Below are 15,713 nucleotides of genomic sequence, written 5' to 3'. Positions count from 1 at the left end.
CGCAAATTATATCCCAATAATCCACATATCTGAAGCTTTCCCTCCTGTAACAGTCGTGTAGCCAAGTGTTCAGCTGCACTAGCTCTCTGCTGCTTGCCTCACTTGCACGTGGGAGTGGTTTTAATACTGAGATCACTGCTCTGCCTGTCCTGCTCTTTAGCTTCCAACCTAACTCCCTGAAATCATTTTTTCGATCCTATTCCCTTTTCTTAGCAATGTTTGTGCCTATGTGCACTACGACCTCTGGTTACTCCCCCTTCCCGTTAAGAATCCTGCAGACTCGATAAGAGACATCACTGGCCCTGGCAACCAGGAGGCAACATTCCTTCCGGGAGTCTAGTTCGCGACTACAAAATCCCCTACCTATTCCCCTAACCATTGTGTCTCCGATCACTATTGATTTTCTAATCTCCCACTGCCCTTCTGTGTCACAGAACCAGGCCCAGTGACAGAGTCCTGGCCGCTGGGGCCTTCCCCCGGTAAGTCATCCCTCCTGCCCCGACCAACAGTATCCAAAAAGGTATACTTGTTTTGATGGCAAAGGCCACGAGGGATCCCTCCATTGTCTGCCCGTTTGTTTTCCTTCCCCTGACCCAGCTACTCTTGTACTGTACCTTGGTTGTGGTTACCTCCCTGTAACTCCTCTCTATCACTGCCTCTGCCTCGCGGATGATCCAAAGTTTATCCAGCTCCAGTTCCCTAACGCAGTCTCTGTGGAGCTGGAACTGTGTGCAGTTCCAGCAGGTAAAGGCAGCGGGCACAGAACTGGTGTCCCTCACCATCCACATCCTTTACTAGGAGCAGGAAAATGCCTTAGCCTCCATCCCCTCTGATCTGAAATCAGAATGAGATTTAAATGGAAATAAAACAAAAGTTATACATCCGTTAGGCCCTTTAAAAAATATATATACACATATGTATATACAATGTTGCTACTCTCCCAAGTGAACCTTCTGAAATTGGTGAGTGTGCCCATAAAAAACAAAACAAGACAAAAAATAAAATTTAAAGACATTAAAAATTTATAAAACCCAAAAATATCTCTTACCTTACATCATGTAGCTGCCCTGTGAGCCAGCTGGAACACCGCCCTCGGACTCTGCTCCCGGTCAGCTGCTCTCTCTGGAAACCCCCGGCTCCAATCACGCTCCCTGAGGAAGTGCAGGAAATGAAATGAAAGGAGCACCTTGCTATCCTCCTCAGATGACACCCTCAGTCACCAAACTCTCACGATAGTACTGAAATGCACCCAAATTCAGCACTCAGTGCAAACAACGTCAGCACTGCAAGCTGGCTCACCGATTTCTGATTCTCGCCTCTGAAAGCTTGCCTGCTCCAATTAACTGATTACCAAGCTCCAGCTGCAAGGACATCCTCTGTTTCAAGCTCACGTTCTCGTAAGCCAACAATTTTGAAGGTTGTTAACCAAAGTAAGACCTTCAGCTTGGACTCCGGGCTCAAAGCTGGTTTGCTCCCTGTTGTTTCTGCCTCCTCCCCAATTCCTACCCCTTGTCTGCCCCACCTTCTGTCCTCACAGCCCTGTAACTGCTGTGGGAGTGGCACAACCTGGGGCTTTTTGCTCTCGGTCCCCTCCCGGGGTAAAGGCCCTGCTGCCGGCCTTTGACCTCCCTCCCCTCTGCCTGAGGTGGGAGTTGGACCATCCAGGCCAGCAGGTCCAGCCTTCTGTCCTCCCACCCCTCTGGCTGCGGTGGAAGTGTAAGCACCTTGGGCCTATTGCTACAGGTCTCCTCCTGGTGTGAAGACCCTGCTTCATTCCTTCAGTCCTCCATCCCCACTGCCTGAGGGATGCCTATCTTGTTCGCTCCGCATTTTCAGCCGGAGATCTTGGGTGCCAAAGAGCCAGTGCCAGGCCATCTATTGCGACCGTCATGTGGTGTTTCACTTTGTGAATGTCTACGCTCCCCTTGTCGGACGGCAGCAGGCGACTTTCTACGAAAAAGTGTCCACTCTGCGAGGAGCCATCCCGATGGGCGATTGCATCGTCCTCGGAGGGTATTTTGATTGCACCCTCCAGGACTTGGACCGTCGTGGAGTCCAGGGCAGCTGCCCGGCAGTGGTGAAGTTGAGGGAGCTGGTCAGCTGCTTCAATTTCGTTCACATCTGGCGGACTCTCTTTCCTGACTTGCGGCTTTACAGAGTGTCCAGAATCGACTGTATGTACATTTCCAAGACTTGTTTGCCCGGAATTACAACGGTCTCTGTGGAGCAGATGCTGTGCTCGGATCACCACCTGGTGTGAGCGGGGCATACCCCGTCCCGCGCTGAGATACGGTTCGCGTACTGTCAATTTCACAACCTGCTGGAGGACGGGCGGTTCTTGGACTCAAAGAACAAAGAACAAAGTAAAGAACAGGCAGAGGAACATGCCCTTCGGCCCACAAACCCGTGACGACAATGCTGCCAGTCGAATCGAAAAACTTCTTCACTTCCCTGGTCATTATCCCTCTCTTCCCATTGTTTTCATGCAATTGTCAAGATGCCCCTTAATGTCACTATGGTCCCTGCTTCCACCAGCTCGTCCGGCAGCGAGTTACAGGCACCCACTACCCTCTATGTAAAAACCTTGCCTCGTTCATCTCTTTTTAACCTTGCCCCTCGCACCTTAAACCCTTAGTACTTGACCCCTCCACCCGAGGGAAAAGCCTCTGACTACACGCTCTGTCCATGACCCTCATAATTTTGTAGCCCTCTATCAGGTCGTCCCTCAACCTCCGTTGTTCCAGTGAGAACAAACCGAGTTTATTCAACCGTCCATCATAGCTCATGCCCTCCATACCAGGCAACATCGTGGTAAATCTCTTCTGTACCCTCTCTAAAGTCTCCACATTCTTCTGGTTTGATGGTGACCAGAATTGAACACTGTACTCCAACTGTGGCCGAATAAGGTTCTGTACAACTGCAACATGACTTGCCATTCTTGTACTCAATGTCGCGGACAATGAAGGCAAGCATGCCGTGTGCCTTCTTGACTACTTTCTCCACCTGTGTTACCCTTTCAGTGGCCTACAGACCTGTACACATAGATCTCTTTGACTTTCAATACTCTTGAGGGGTTTACCATTCACTGCATATTCCCTTACCTGAATTAGACCTCCCAAAATGCATTACCTCACATTTGTCCGTATTAAATTGCCAATCTGCCAATTCCAGCTAAGTCTCCAAGCGATCCAAATCCTTCTGCATCCTCTGATAGACCTTATCGTTATCCGCAATTCCGCCAACCTTTGTGTCTTCTGCAAACTTACTAATAAGACGAATTACATTTTTCTGCAAATCATTTAGATATATTACGAAGAGCAAAGGTCCCAGCACTGATCCCTGTGAAACACGAATATTCACAGACCTCCAATTCTAAAAGAATCCTTCCATTGCTACTCTATGCTTTCTATGACATAGCCAGTTCTGCATTCGCCTTGCCAACTTACCACTGCTCATGTGTGAATTCACATTTTGGACCAGTCTACCACGAGGGACCTTGTCAAACGCCTTACTGAAGTCCATATAAACAACATCCACTGCCCTACCTGCATCAATCAACTTTGTGGCCTCTTCGAAAAACTCGATCAAGTTAGTGAGACACGACCTCCCGTTCACAAAACCATGCTGCCTCACACTAATACCCATTCGCTTCCAAATGAGAGTAGATCCTGTCTCGAAGAATTCTCTCCAGTAAATTCCTTGCCACTGACGTAACGCTCAGCGGCCTGTAGTTCCATGGATTATCCTTGCTACCCTTCTCAAACAAAGGAACAATATTAGCTATTCTCCAGTGCTCCGGGACATCAACTGAAGACAGCGAGGTTCCTAAGAATTCTGTCAAGGCCTCGGCAATGTCCTTTCTAGCCTCTTTCAGTCTTCTGGTGTACATCTCATCCAGCCCTGGGGACCTATCTACATTAATATTTTTCAAGATGCCCAACACCTCTTCTCTTTGGATCTCAATGTGACCCAGGCTTCACAACACTTAACATCCACCAATTCCTTCTCCTTGGTGAATACTGATGTAAAGTATTCATTTAGTACATCGCCCATTTCCGCAGGCTCCACACGTAAATTCCCTTGCCGATCCTTCAGTGGGCCAACCCTTTCCCTGGCTACCCTCTTGCTTTTGATGTACGTGTAAAAAGCCTTGGCATTTTCCATAACCCTCTTTGCGAATGACTTCGTGACCTCTTCTAGCCCTCCTGACTCCTTGCTTAAGTTGCTTCCCACTTTCCTCATATTCCACACAGGCTTCGTATTTTTCCAGCCTTCAAGCCCTGACAAATGCCTTTTTTTTCTTTTTGAAGATGCCTACAAGATCTCTCGTGATACAAGATTCCCGAAATTTGCCGTGTTTATCCTTCTTCTGCCCAGGAACATACCGGTCCTGAATTCCTTTCAACTGACATTTGAAAGCCGCCCACATGTCAGATGCTGATATACCCTCAAACATCTTCCACCTATATAGGTTCTTCAGTTCCCTCCTGATATTGTTATAATTTGCCTTCCTCAAATTTAGCACATTCACCCTCGCACCACTGTTATCCCTGTCGACCAGCACTTACAACTTACTGAATTGTGTTCACAATTCCAAAAATGCCCCTCTGCTGAAAATTCTGCCACCTGGCCGGGCTCATTCCCCAAGACGAGGTCCGTTACAGCCCTTTCCCAGTTGGATTGTCTACATATTGTTGTAAGGAGCCCTCCTGGATGCTCCTTACAAACTCTGCCCTGTCCAGGCCCCGAGCACTAAGTGAGTCCCAATCAATATTGGGAAAGTTGAAGTCTCCCATCACAACAAACCTGCTGTTTTACTCGTTTCCAAAATCTGTCTACCTATCTGCTTCTCTATCTCTCGCTGGCTGTTGGGAGGCATGTAGTAAACCCCCAACATTTTGACTGCACCCTTCTTATTCCTGATCTCTACCCAGATAGCCTCGCTGCCCTCTGTGGTTTCCTTCCGTAGTACAGATATTCTCCCGAACCTGTAGCGCAACTTCGCAACTCGCTTAACATCCCCCTCTATTCCGCCTGAACATCGAAATCCTGGAACGTTTAGCTGCCAATCTTGTCCTTCCCTCACCCAGGGCTCTGTAATGGCAACAACATCATAGTTCCAAGTCCTAATCCAAGCTCTACGTTCATCTGCGTTACCCATAATACTTCTTGCATTAAACCATATGCACTGCAGGCCACCAGACACGCTGTTTTCATCAACATCTCCCTGTCTGTCCTTGCTCAGAGCCATACTGGCCCTATTCCCTAGTTAACCTCAATGTTTTCACCTTCTGACCTATTCTTCAGGTACCCACCCCCCTGCCATACTTGTTTTGCCGTTTCTGGGCCGGCTGAAGAAGGAAGCTGGGTGGCTTCCCCTCATTGAGGCTATGGTGGGACGTAGGCAAGAACACTTCAGCGCCTTCTGTCAGGGGTACAGGAAGGGGTCTATGGCTGGGCGGCCACGATCGCCAAATTGGCTAAGGGAAACTTCAATTTGGAGTCACGTTCTGCTCAGCCCGACAAGGATCGTGCCCTGCGGCTGGTTACAGACAGCAGGGCACACTGAGGGCTCTGCAACTTGCTGGGTCCCGCAGCGCACAGGTGAGGTCGCCAGTACGTCTTATGACAGACATGGACCGTAGCTCCCCTTTCTTCTGCTCGCTGGAAAGTGGACGCGGGGCCCATCGGCAGATTTCTATGCTGCTGAACGACGACTGGTCCCTCGTCTTGGATCCGGAGGGGATCAGGACCCTGATTATGGATTTTATTCCAAATTCCTCCAAATCCGCCCAGCGAGGACACTTGCAGAGTTCTTTGAGAGGACCAGAGGCAGGTGTGCCCTGAGGGCGCAGGGAAACGAGATCAAAGCATCAACCTTCAAGAGCTCACCGGCGCCCTGAACAGCTTGTCACCGGGCATAACCCCAGGGTTGGACGGGCTGATCGTGGAGTTCTTCACGCCATTCCTGGACGTCCTTGCGAACGATTGTACGGGCGTCATGGGGGAATGTATTGCGAGCAGAGAAATGCCCCTTTCATGGCGCAGGGCCGTTATTGCCCTGCTGCCTAATAAATAGGTTTTTCGCCTACTTACAAATTGGCGACCGGTCTCCTTCCTCAGCACGGAGTGTCAGCTCTTTGCCAAGGCAATGTCTTTACGCCTCGGCCCCGTGCTGGACCACACGATTCACCTTGACAAGTCCGACACAGTCCCGGAGCGCACAATGTATGACAATATCCATCTAGCCCGGGACACAATTCATTTTACCCAGAGGACTGGTATGTCGCGCGCGTTCCTGTCTCTATACCAGGAGAAGGCACTCAACAGGGTACGTCACGAATATTTGCTCGGTGGGTTTTCGGGTTCGGGGCGGAGGTCCCCACTGGAGTTCCGTCTAAAGAGGTATCCTCCCCATTAAACTGGTGGACCTGGGGTGGAGGGTGCTGCGAATGGCAGTGTCGTGCAACCGTCGTTTGAACCACTTCACAGCTTTACGAGAGACCTGTCACTTATGCGGCTGTTGTCTGTCGTCGGCTGCCATCCCGTTTTGGTTTCTTGACAGCGTTTTGTTGAGATTCTTTTGCACTTGAGCCCCACGCCCCTGAAACACGGATGTGCAGTGCGGAGGGGGACGAGCAAGGCGGAGGACTATATAAAAGGTCGAAACCCAAACCGTGTACTGACACAAGAAAGGAAATATTTCTGGCATCTTTAGGATGCATGTCGATGATATTTTTTCGTGTGCGACTACTGATTTAGAAGCTATTGTAATGTCTTGTTTGAGGAAATAATTCGGAACTGGAATTAAGGCTTCTGGTGCATTTAAATATATTGGACTGGAAATTGGACAAACTAAGTTAGGGGCACCTTTACGTCAGCAATCGTATTTGGAAAGCATCAGGCCAATAGCAATTAGTCATGGCCGGGTTTCACATAAATAAACAATGGTTTCAAAGATGGAAAAAGTGCTTCTGCGAGCAACTGTATTGGTTCGGTAGACAGACTAGACTCGACGTTTGTTTTGTTGTCTCAGAGTTGAGAACAAAAATGAATGACCCCAAAGTGGAACACAGATTAAGAGAAAGTAAAGGGTTGGTCAAAAAAATGCAGGAGTGCGTTTTGAAGTTCACGGTTTTAGTTGACCTTAGGGACTTACAACTCATACTTTATAGTGATGTATCCTGTGCTAAATTGGGATTTTAAGCGCAGCAGGTTTTATAATTTTCCTTTTGGGTAACAATGGTAACAGTTTTCCTTTGTGTAGGATATAAAGAAAATAAGGAGAATGGTCAAAAAACACGTTGGCTGCTGAGACGTTAACCCTTTCAGAGAAGTTGCATATGCCCTTTAATCTCAGATATTGACAGAAATTTTGCTTATAGAGAAATTGGGTAATATTTCTATTGAATGTCACATTGACCATAAATCCCTATGGGAAAATGCACACTCTACAATAAGTGTCAATGAAGAAAGGTTAAGGATAAACATCACAAGTTGAAGCAGATGTTGGACAGAGGGGAAATAGCAAACATTAAATGGGTGACAGCCTTTATCAATTGTCAGGCTGTTTTGCAAAAAGCGGGGCTAGTTACCAGGCACCTTTGGATATTGTTAAAGAACGACATTTGTTTCTGTGACTGATTTTTTTAAAGAAAAAAAGAGATGGGGAAAATTGCGTGTTTGTTTCTGAGTTTCTTGTAATTTCGTTTTCACTTAATTAGTTTTCCTCCAAGGAAGGGGAGACTGTTAAGTTATGGGTTAAAAGATACTCCAATTAGTTTTCTCATTTATGTTATGCATCCAATAATTGACTGATATGTAAACAGGCTTCCGGTGGCCTTTGTGTCAGGTGATGTGAAGATAGCGTTTTGTCAGAGTCTGTTCAAGTGGAGTGAAGTTGTTTGTAAACATGAGCAGTACCTTTGACTCTTTATACAATAGCAGCTAGCCGTCTACCAGCGGTCACTTCTCAGAGACGCAACTCCGGAATGCTGACAGTTTCAATGACTTTAGCTGTGTTTTCATGTGATGTAAAAGGTGAGACGCAAAAATTCAGTCATTTTCATTTGGAGTCAGGCTTCCCAGTTCTTTTACAGTTTCCTCATGAATGCTGTCTTCTTCGATCTGCCGTAGCAATGTGGGGAACATATAGTAATGTTGGCTTTGCACTCGCAATTGGCAAACTTTCAATGAGTTTTGGAATGCTACGATTTCTTCACGGTGCCGAAAGCAATCATGGTCTCTCCCTTGAAATTTGAGGTTCAGTTAATTTAGAATTGAAAATATGTCTGCAGGTTGAGACTAAAGTAGCACCCAGGTTTTATCAGGAAACGAAAAAGCCAGAGAGGAGAATATCTCGAGCAGGAAAGCGTGGACTTCGTACGTCAGTTTGTAAACTCTCAGCAGCTCACCTTTTGGCTGTTCAATACCATACCACTTCAAGTGGATGAAGTCCACCGTCATAGGGATTTACTGGCCACTTTTTCGATTCAATGCTGAAATGTAGTCGAAAATGTCAGCGAAAATATATGTCCACCCTTCAGAACACAGTGCCCGACGGTGTGTTGATTTTCCATGACTTTTATTTTCCTTAAAAACTGCAGTTCTGTGCGTGATGAAACGAAGAAGAATATGGACTAGATCTAGATCATTTGAGTAATGTTTCGGGATGAAATCAAGATCGCGGTCACAGCCTTGTTTCTCATCGGTGACGAATACGCCGTCTGCCGCCAGCATGCCAGAATCGCACTTTGACCGCAGATTCTGTTCCCAAACTTTCCCGGACAGCAAGATCACTGATGAGTGGGATGAATGTTCAGCGCGCCCGCTTTTTTTTTAGCTGGTCGGGTCCGCCATATTTCATGTCGCTCGCAGTCGTTACTGTTATAAACCGGCTGCTGTGGCTCTTGCGTGTGAATTCGTGGGATAGGGAATGACGTGTGGATGGCTCCTCGACCCTCCCGACACAAATCCGCGACGCACCCGCGGATCGCTGGACACACTTTGAAAATGCCTGCGTTGGAGCATGAGGGCTGCAACGCACAGCTTCACTTGAACCGTAATTAGCGAAGTTGCAGAATCACTAGTTATTGATTCTTCTTCCAAAATGCCTGTAAGTAGTAAAAGCAAAATGTGTGGCTTTGCTGGTAGAACAAGATTAGAACAGGAAGACCTGCGCCGGTCTTCCACATAATCATCTGAACGACACTACCAAAATTGAACTTTGCCTTTAAAAGACACGTTGTATGGTTTATATCTAAGTCAAATCTCATAGCAAGAGGCCTGAAGCTAAGATCAAGAACGATATCGAGTTGCATTCCATGCGTCATTGCACCAGCATGGAGTAAGGATAAATAATGGGCATTCCCCGACTGCGTTATGCACTTTACTCAGCACAATGCTATTGAGACAGCCAGGGAAGTCCTCCGGCAATCCGCCGACAAGATCTCCGCCTCCCAAAAATCTCAAAATTTCTGCGAGACGTCGGAGTGAGAACCACGGCAAAATGAGCGGTCCGAATGATGCTTGCGGAATTAGACCGTTAACCTCCTTTTTGCCTCTCTGCCCTGGATCCACTGGCCTCACACGATTCTTCGGCAGCTCCATGGAGGTTGGAGTTGTGCGCCGATCAGTGCTGGTGACAAATTAAGTTATTTACCCGTCAGTCTTGTCTCCATAAATCTCGAGAGGGATCTGTAGGTATTGTATTATTTATTTTTAAACAACTTGCAAGGCTGACCCGCTCTCACGAGACTCAGAACTCGTACAGTCTCCTGAAACTTCCAAAGCCGAGTGAGAGAGAGGACAAAGAGATATTCTACACATATCATTCAAATGGCATCAGGTTTCACATACAAGATTCCCATAGGTCATCCGAAACACCTCCTGACCAGGCTGTATATCCTGATTGGCTCACTCCGCATTCCTCAACACGTGGCCTCTTGTTACCCAGCACTCTTTTCACCCTCCTCTGCAAGAGGCTCCCCTCCCAATTCCTGGCCATGCTTTGCTGAATTATTATGTTTATTACCATTCTAACTCACTACCATCAGACCGGACCTATCCTTTACATTATTCTAACTAATTATCCCATTTTATATCACATTCGTTTGTTCAATTCCTCACTGGTCCCCACAAACGTGACCCAGACAGAACGGAACACGGCGGGTCAACCAGAACACTGCAGAACCCAGGGTCATCGGGGTAAGCGCACGGTTGCCCTGTGGTGCTCCATGTAACGTTGGCACCTTGCAAATGTCCACCTGCCACTTGGCACTGCCCAGGTGCACATATGGCACTCCCACGCCAGAAGGAGAACTACCTGCTTTCACGGTGGCAGTACAATGGTTATCGTGTGTTAGAGTGCGACTAACAAGGGTCAGAGGGCAGGGAGATCTGTGCCCAAGAAATAAGGCTGGAGGAGGGGCGTAATCGTAGGGGAGTGCACGGACTGTGGGTCGGGTCATCCGTGAGGTTATGGGGTGAACGCATTAGGCCCTAGAAGGGAGTGGGTGCTGAAAGTGTGATTTGGGGGCCTTGAAAAGGGGCACCGCCAGCGACCACTTTGTGGGGTAATTTCACTAGGGTGATGTGGGTTAATATCCATATATGTGGCGAATGACATGCGTGTGGGGAGTGATACCCCAAGCTTACATCGAGTTCGGACCACACTTTCAAAATGGCGACCGGATCTCTGGATTCAGCTCACCAGTGCTAAAATTAATTCAAAGTGTGGGCCTAACAGTTGAGAGACTTCCCAGTGTCCAAAAACGTTATAAAGTGCCAATTAATACCGCTGAGCTGTTGTGAAACTCCCCCAATAACCTGCGACATATTAACTTGCCGTGACTGGATGGGGCTACAACCGTCAAGAATCTGGTCTCAGACCTCCGATTTTCGTCGAGTGCAACTTGTGGTAGACATGTCTGTTAGCTTGTTGTCGGATCAGAAGTTAGACACTTAATTTTCACACACCTATAAGAACTTCCAGACAATACCCCACATTTCCTACGTCCCTTAACTACCCGCCACCGCCAGACTGCTGGCCAGACCCAGTTCATAGATTCGGAATTTATCCGCCGGCGAACAGCATCTGATCCAGGGGATACATTTTTACTTATAATGAGTCAATGTAATCACCGGGTCTCTGACGATCTCAGTTGGCAGAAGGATCCGAGTCACGGTACCAAACTGTCAAGGGGAGGGAATCTCGAGGAAATAACGCAACGCCCGGAGCTTGTCTTCGCATCAAGCGGGTTTGGCGGGTGATGTCTGTTGAAGAACCAGACAGGGTCTATACCGAGCAAATGGAAACATCTATCCTTATACATTTTTCTAAACAGTTACACAGCCCATTTCGGCTCGACATTGTCTAATAATAAATAAATCACCCCATATAGTCACAAGTAGGCTTAGATTAACATTGCAATTAAGTTACTGTGAAAAGCCACTAGTCATCACATTCCGGCGGCTCTTCGGTTACGCAGTGGACGAATTCAGAATTATTTTCTGATGGATGAAGGACTTGCTGTGCAACAGGAGACAGAGAGTAGACGTGAAAGGGAGTGTCTCAAAATGGAGAAAGGTGACTAGTGGTGTTGCACAGGGATCTGTGCTCGGACCACTGTTGTTTGTGATATACATAAATGATCTGGATGAAGGTATTAGTGGTCTCATTAGCAAGTTTGCAGATGGTACTAGATTGGTGGAGTTGCAGATAGCGATGGTGACTGTCATAGAATACAGCAAAATGTAGATAGATTGGAGGGTTGGGCAGAGAAATGGCTGTTGGAGTTCAATCCAGGCAAAGTGGGGTGATATATTTTGGAAGACCCATATCAAGAGCGGACTCTACGGTCAATGTAAGAATCCTGAGGAAAACTGATGTAGAGAGAGGTCTGAGAGTTGATGTACATTGCACCCTGAAGGTGGCAACGCAGGTCGATAGAGTGGTCAAGAAGGCATACAGCATGCATGCCTTCATCAGACGGATATTGAGTACAAGAGTCGGCAGGTCATGTTACAGTTGTATAGGAATTTGGTTAGGCTATATTTGGAAACTGCATGCAGTTGTGGTCGCCACATTGCCAGAAGGATGTGGATGCATTAGGGAGGGTGCAGAGGAGGTGCACCAGGATGTTTCCAGTTATGTAGTGTGCTAGCTATGAATAAAGGTTGATTAAATTAGGATTGTTTTCGTTGGAAAGACGGAGGTTGAGGAGGAACCTGATTGAGGTCGACAAAATTATCAGAGGTATGGAATGGATGGACAAAAACAAACTTTTCCAAGACATTTCAAGTTGAGAGGGTGAAATTTTAAGGGAGATGTGCGTGGAAGGTTTGTTATGCAGAGGGTGGTGGGTGCCGGGAATGCTATGCCAGCGGAGGTGGTAGTTGAGGGCAAGATAGCATAATTTAAGATGCATCGAGACAGATATATGAACGGGCGGGGAACAGAGGGACCGAGATCCTTGGCAAATAGGCGACATCTTTCGATAAAGGTTCTGGAGCGGCACAGGCTGGCACGATCGAAAGGACTGTTCCTGTGCTGTAATTTTCTTCCTTCTTTGTTCATAATTGAGATCGTTTTTTGGCAGATGCAATCGCCGCCGCGTGCAGCACTGTATTGGTTGAATTGTAGCGAATTCCAAACGTCAAAATTCGGTAACATTTTCAACCGCATCTTCATTGTCCATAATTGATTTTGAATTCATTGTACATACCTATCCTGCTCCAGCAACGTTTGACAAGCTAGCGTGTCCACATCAGAAGCGAATTGAGAACCACTGCCAAAATGTCTTCAAGCGTGCAGAAAAACCTTACGCTATACCACTATGGGCATTATTCATACTTTGATGGTACCATTTACAACACTGCTTCTTATGTTATGACATCTCAATCCATCTCTACTTTTCTCCGACTTATATCTGACCATCTTTTCCGCCCCACTACACTGACAGATTATTTAATGCAATACACTTTTATCCCTATTCTATTCTGCCGAATTTCAATGGGATACGAAGCGTCAAATCTGTTTCCCATTTGGCAGTGCTGCCTGACATTTTGGAATTCTCCATTTCATCTAACCCTCTCTCACAGAAAGACTTGACCGGTTTGACGGTAAAGATAAGTGCCTTCAGTTACCTGAGTAAACTGAAGTATTTGGTTTAAAAGTGCAAAAGAGGATGGTGAATCGCAGATATAATTTAGGGAGGACGAAAGTATTTTGTTTATTGTCACGTGAACAGTGAAAAGTATATTTCTTCGAGCAGCTCAACAGATCATAAAGTACATGAGAAGCAAAGGAAATAAAATAAATACATAACAGAGCAACACAAGGTACACTATGCAACTGCAAAACACCAGCATCGGGTGAGGCACACAGGGGTGTCATTTTAATGGGTTCGGTTAGTAGGGCTGGTTTAGCACATAGAAGTTACATAGAAAAGTACAGCACAGAACAGGTCCTTCGGCCCCAGATGTTGTGCCGAGCAATGATCACCCGACTGAAACCCACGTATCCACCCTATACCCGTAACCTAACAACCCCCCCCCCCCCCCGCCCCCACCTTACTTTTTAGGACACTACGGGCAATTTAGCATGGCCAATCCACCTAACCCGCACACCTTTGGACTGTGGGAGGAAACCGGAGCACCCGCAGGAAACCCACGCACACACAGGGAGGACGTGCAGACTCCGCACAGACAGTGTCCCAGCCGGGAATCGAACTTGGGACCCTGGAGCTGTGAAGAATTTATGCTAACCACCATGCTACAGTGCTGCCCCACAGTGGGCTGAACAGTCTTGTAATGCAAATCCAAGCTCGCAGCGCGGGTTCAATTCCCGGAGAGGCTGGGGAATGTGGAGACACGGGGCATTTCACAGTAACTTCATTGAAGCCTACTTGCGACACGAAGCGTTTATCATTATTAATGAGGTCAGACCATAAGTGGGTCGTTTAGAAGTCTGGTAAAAGCGGGGAAGAAGAAGTTTTTAAGTCTGTTTGTGCGTGTTCTATCTCCTGCCCGACGAAAGACGTTGAAAGAGTGAGTAAGCCGGGTGGGAGGATCTTTGATTATGCTTTCCGCTTTCCGAAGGCAGCGGTAAGTGTAGATGGAGTCAAAGGATGGGCGCCACGTTCGTGTGATGGACTAGGCTGTGTTCACGACTCTCTGAAGTTTCATGCGGTCTTGGGCCGAACAATTGCCATACCAGGCTGTGATGGAGCCAAATCGGCTAGTGTCTGTGGTGCATCTGTATAAGTTGGTCACAGTTAATGAGGAAATGTCGAATTTCCTTAGTTTCTTGAGCAGGTCTAGGCACTGTTGTGTATTTGTGGTGGAAGCGACGACGAGGTTGGACCAGGACAGATTTTTGGAGATGTCTATCCCTATGAATTTGAAGCTACTAATCATCTCCACCTCGGTCCCTTTAATGCTGGCAGGGGTGTTTACAGAACTTTCCTTTCCGAGGTCAATGACCAGCTCCTAATTTTGCTGGCATTGAGGGATAGGTTGTAGTCGCTGCACCACTTCACTTGGTTCTGAAATTCCCTCCCGTATTCTGACTCGGCGTTATTCAAGGTCCGGCCTACAATTGTTGTAAACTAGAAGATAGAGTTGCAACCGAATTTTGCCACGCAGTCGTGTGTGTGCAGGGAGGATAGTATGGAGAAAAGTACACAGTCTTGTGGGGCCCCGGTACTGAGTGCTACAGTGGAGGCAGTGTTGCTGTTTACTCTTCCCGATTATGGTCTGTGGTTTAGAAAGTCGAGGAACCAGTTGCACAGTGAGGATCCAAGTCCTTGGTTTTGGAGCTTTGATTTGAGCTTGGCTGGGATTATTGTGTATAAGGTGCTGCTGTCGTCAATAAATTGGATTCTGATGTAGGAATTTTTGTTGCCGAGATGCTCTGGGGATGAGTGCACAGCCATGGAAATGGCGTCTGCTATAGGTTGGTTGAGGTTGTATTGGAATTGCAGTGGATCAAGGCGTTTTGGAATTATGGAGGTGATCCGTTTCATGACCAATCTCTCCAAGCACTTCATCACGACTGAAGTCGGGACCACCGGATGGTAGTCATTGACGGACATTGTCTGGTTCTTCTTGGCACCGGTATGATGGTTGTCTTCATTAAGCAGGTGACGACCACTGAGCGTAGAAGGAACAGGTGAAGGATGCCCGTGAACAGCTCTGCCAGCTGGTCCATGCATGGTCTGAGTGTACGACTCAGCTTCCCGTCTGGACCAATCGCCTTTCGAGAATTCAATTTCAGGGATACCGTTCTGACTTCGGAAGCTGTGATGGTGGGTATTGCTGTGTTATGGGCTGCAGGAGCACTCGACATGTATCGCTGTTTTCCTGTTCGAACCGAGCATAGAATTCACTGAGGTCATCAGAGAAGGTGCGCTGCTGCTGGTGATACTGCTTGGCTTTGCTTTGTAGCTCATTATGTTGTGTAGGCCTTGTCACCGCCGCCGAGAGCTGTAACGCTAGTCTGTAACTCTACCTTGGGCTGATATTGTTTATTGGTATCTCGGAACTCGTTGTGGATGTCTTGTATAGGTCAGGGTCGCCAGACTTGAATTCCTCAAACCTGTCCGTCAGTAACGATCAATCTCGTGATTGAGCCATGGTTTCCCTTTGGGGAACGGACATACTGATTTCTTTAGCACGCAACCGTCCACGCAATTACTGATGAAGTCTGTGAT

The sequence above is a fragment of the Scyliorhinus canicula genome, chromosome 12 (genome assembly GCF_902713615.1).
Source record: "Scyliorhinus canicula chromosome 12, sScyCan1.1, whole genome shotgun sequence".
NCBI classification, from domain to species: domain Eukaryota; kingdom Metazoa; phylum Chordata; class Chondrichthyes; order Carcharhiniformes; family Scyliorhinidae; genus Scyliorhinus; species Scyliorhinus canicula.
This window is presented reverse-complemented; position numbering follows the sequence as displayed.